Below are 4,979 nucleotides of genomic sequence, written 5' to 3'. Positions count from 1 at the left end.
AATTAAACTACCATAGCATCACATTTTTCAATCTTTGTGCATCATTTTATTGTTGGAGGATTATTTTTGTTTGTTTACAATCTAGAATCTATGTTTGTTTTCATATTGTAAGGACGTTAAATATATCTATTTTATGCCAATTAACTCACACTCCTAACACGGACATCGTCCTATTTGTATTCACTCCATGCTGCTGTCGTTGTCGCCCACGTTAAGTCCTCTCGAGTTCTAAATAAACCCAGTAATAAAGCAAAACAAAGGGAATTATCGATCGCAGCTCCAAGCGAAACACGATGACAAACTTCCGATGTCACAACCCAGTCATAATCACGTTTTAACAGTGGAAGAGCTACATGAGTAGATGAGAGGGATTAGTCTCTCCCCCCCCCCCCTCCTCTCTCTCTCTCTCTCCCTCCCTCTCTCTATATATATATATATATCTACCCCCCCTCTCCTTCACACACTCTAACATTCTTATATCTTTCAGTCTACCAGTCTATAAAAATAAAATAACAATATATTAGCATGAATACTATAAAATCATCACGACCAATAACAACAATACCACAACCACCACCACCAACACCACCGCCACCTCAACAACAACCACCACCACCATCACCACCACCACCACCACCACCACCACCACCACCACCATCATCATCATCATCATCATCATCATCATCATCATCATCATCATCATTATTATCATCATTTATCATCATCCTCATCTTAACCTAGTATCAGATCCTTTAAGTCAGAAATTTAAATACCCCCCTCCCCCCCCCCCCCAACTCTCATTCTCTCCTCCTTTACTCAACATGATCGGATTGTCGGATGAAGACTTCAGTCTTGTCGAAAGCGCACGGCAAGTATTATGCACATACGTAGAATCTCTATTTTCTCAACTTGAACTTCAGAAACCAAAAGATGAGTCCGATCAATAACATGAAGTGTTTCTTCTTCTTCTTCTTCTTCTTCGTTCCTCTGATGGACATCTATGGCTGCAGTCCGATATCTGCTATGAAGTCTGTGGTCCGCTTTAGGTCCTCAGCCTCACCATAGAGCTTTGTGTTGAGTGTTGTAGGGGTGACCCAGTGGTTCGAACGTTGCACGTTGTATAATGGGCAATCCATAAGCACATGTAAAGTGGTTTCATGGTCGGTTCCACATGGGCAATAAGGGGTTGTTCCAATACCTAGCTTTGTAAACATATGTCCTCTTAGTCTATTGTGTCCTGTTCGGAGGCGGAATAGAGTGACTTGGCTACTTCGCTGAATGGCATGGATTGGATCCTGCTTGTTGTGTTCTAGGTGTGTGTCATTCCTTTCTTTGTCTATTTTTAGCTTTATTATTTTCTTTTGCTGATGGTAAGTGATTGACGACTTCGGTTGTTCCTTCTGGGCTCCTTCTTTGGCCAGTTGATCGGCAATTTCATTTCCATATATACCTACATGACTTGGAATCCACTGCAGCACAATTTTTCCTGTTTTATCAGATAAGCCCTCAAGGGCCTCCACAGTGTGTGCGGCTTCAGAGTCCTGGTAATTTTCAATAGACCGGAGAGCATCATCAGAGTCTGTCAAGTAAACCACATTTTTCCCGTATATTCTGTGATCTCTGGATAGTTCTTTTGTTGCATTGAGGATGGCTTTTTCTTCAGTTTTAGTACTTGTGCACATTGAACCCACTGATACAGATGTGTTTAATATCTCGGTCAGCATACAACATGCAAATACAAAAAATAAGAAGAAAGACGTAAAGGCGTAACGCTTGTTCCCTGTCAAAGCACAGTATATCATATAATCATAATATCATATCATAATTATTAAGGGCAACATTGGTCAAAAGAATTTTAAATACCCTATTGTTTTGGCAATTATAACTAGTCTATAAAATAGTTAAAAACAGGCAAAATAAAAGATCAAATGGATGCATGGACATCATAAATACACAAAATCGTATATATATATATATATATATATATATATATATATATATATATATATATATATATATATATAGGAACAAACGGTCAAGTTGGTGCATTATAAATAATTTTTAGTCACAGACCTTAATCATAAGCATAATTTTCCTGAAAAACAAATCTTAATCTAATAATAATCGTATGCGTACCTCAAGGCGTGTAGTTCTCTATCAATTGAATTTTCGAGAGCATTCAGCATGTTTTGTATTAAAATCTAGTGCATTTATTTTTTGATTCTTTATTTTAATTGGGTTTTTTTTTTGGGTTTTTTTTTTTTTGGTTTTCTTTTTGGTCTGAAAACATTTACTTCAAATTTCGATCGATTTAAATGACCTTCAACTTGTCAAAAAAATTCAATCCTGAGATTCTTTTTAAAATGAAAAGTCCACTTTTTCTACTTTCTTCGCTCCTACAGACGTCATCGGGGATTTGTTTTTCCCTTTGTAAAAAGTTACTTTCAAGTTCTCCGTCAATTCTTTTCGTCGCTTTGATCCACACATGGGGATTACTTTGTAATGTTATTGTTCTATTTTAGCCTAATCTCTACAGCATTTGCTCTTGATTTGTTCTTATATTCTTAATACCGCGCATTTTAGAAAGATGTTTGTTAAAGAGGAGAAATACTCAAAATCAAGATTTTTTTAAAAATCGTTCGTCTATGACCTTAATAAAATTTTTAAATATTTTTCGAAAAAATGTAGTTGAAGACAACAATTATATTGCAATATGACTTGGAGCGATCTCGCAAAACAGAATAGATATAGATAAAAATGTTTTACTAAAAATAATACTGCAAGGGATTGGAGCTCTTTGCTAGATAAAACAGTTTCGACATCAAATAAGAAACCAGTACAGAGTATTAAAAAGAAAAGAAAATAAAACAGATTTTTAAAACGACAGAAAGAAAGAAAACAAAAGAAAAGGAAGAAAGACAGATATACAGAAACGCTGAAAATCCACAAAATTTACAAAGCCCTACATTTGAATATTTCATTCAATCGTTTATTCAAAGATACAGTGGAGTGAGAACATGCCATGTCTAAATTAAATTGCTCGTCTCTCATGATCTTATTAACAACACACCTTTGGGTTATAATGGTAATGCAAAAGGAAAGATTATACTGTATTGACTCGCCCGGTAATTCAACAATTACATAGGTTATTTCTCTTGCTGTTCCGATATTCGATATTCTTTCTTTTTCTACTAGTGAAATAAAAACGCGCAATATTTGCGGATAAATAAAGGCTGTTACGAAAAGGCCGTCATCTATTTTACTTATTATACAACTGTATTGTAAAAATCAACATACCTAGATCGAGACGTATCTTTTGAGCTATCAACGATCAAAATAGGTCCGGTAAAAAAGTTTGCAGCTAAGTGCGTGCAACTGATTTTTGCAATAAGGTGGCCAGATAGTGATTCCCAACGTCAAATTTAAATAACCGATCATAGCCCAATGCCCTAGCGAACGTAAACATCGTTTCTACTAGTTTATACGGGCTCTCACGAGTGAAAGGACACATGCACAACATTTATGTGCTTTTACATAAGATAACGTACACGCTACCTTCTACTTTATCTTGGTATTCTTGTGATAAGACATTTAATGTATGAAGACAATGTCAGAAAATTTAGTAATCATAAATTTAACATTTAAATCTAAGATTAGTTAATAATTTCAAAGAACTCTCTCTAATCAAATTGACAAATAGCACAAATTTCGATAAAGGTTTTTATTTTTCAAATATAAACACAATTCTAAATGTCAAATGGCATTCTATTCTACGTTTTATATAATAGTTCAAGGCTTAGAAAATGATTTATATTTTTAAAAAGAAGGGAGGTAACTCTTTATAATGTTAGTGATATCGTTGACTGTTGCATTTAAATAAATGGAAATAAGCATAGATCGAGACAAACGTGCACTTATTTGCATACAGGTCGATCGAGACGAATCTTTTGTGCAATCAGCTTTGATCTGTCTGGCGGTAGGATGGCGAAATGATGGCAAATCAGAAGGCCAAGGTCAAATTTTGGACTTATGATTACGCCCTTGCAAATATTCTAAATAACCATTGGAATCAACGGGTAATTGTTAATCAAAATAATTTAAGAAAGGGTTGCAACTTACTCGTATATCTGTGAAAAATAGTTATACAATTTTTATATTTGCCATTAATTTTGTGCTCAATTATAAGAATTTATCATTGGCAGGGTGGAACAATGTAGACCCCCAACCCTATTTAAAAAAAAAAAAAAGATTAGATAGGGGGTTAATATATTGCAATGATTTGTTAGAATTTTAAAAAATGATTAAAACAGTGGCGGTTCTTGCCTGTTTCAAGCGGTTGGGCATATTTTTAAAAAGGGCAATCTGCTTATTAAACTAGAAAATATAAACCCGTCAATTGTTTTTTGTTTGTTTGTTTGTGTATGTGTGTGTGGAGCGGGGTTGTTTATTCATTTATTTTTTTTTTTTTTGGTTTTTTTTTCACACTTACGGTCGTTGTGGTAATGCAAGTGCAAACGTTGCCATGTTGCGCAATGCAACGCAAAATTTTGACTGCTATTTGAAAACTTTTGCAAACAACGGTGCGGATAAATGTTCTTATCTATCGTTAAACTCCAATCAATCCTCAACTGCAGTGTGTGTTTATTAAAAATGATTATTTTGAACGTTTCCCATGCTATGTATTCCTGTTTTCTGCTTCATTCTCCATCATCCTCCAACTTAGGTATGATTTTGTCAATTACAAGTTCGGGGTCTACTTCAATCTGTCACACAACACTTTTTGTCATGTTGAACATCACAACTTAGCTTCAAACACCGATCGATTAAAGCGATACTCAATTTGATAAACTGTCTTAATCATACCTAAGACTTCTGAAGAGCATTGTGTTTGATTATTTGAGCAGGTTGAGGTTAATTTCCATCGACTGATGTTTGACGTAAAAGTTTCATGTCCAATAAGAAAAATGAATAATAATATT

This window comes from Berghia stephanieae, chromosome 1, assembly GCF_034508935.2.
Source record: "Berghia stephanieae isolate SIO BIC M18660-M18661 chromosome 1, UCSD_Bste_1.3, whole genome shotgun sequence".
NCBI lineage: Eukaryota > Metazoa > Mollusca > Gastropoda > Nudibranchia > Aeolidiidae > Berghia > Berghia stephanieae.
This window is presented reverse-complemented; position numbering follows the sequence as displayed.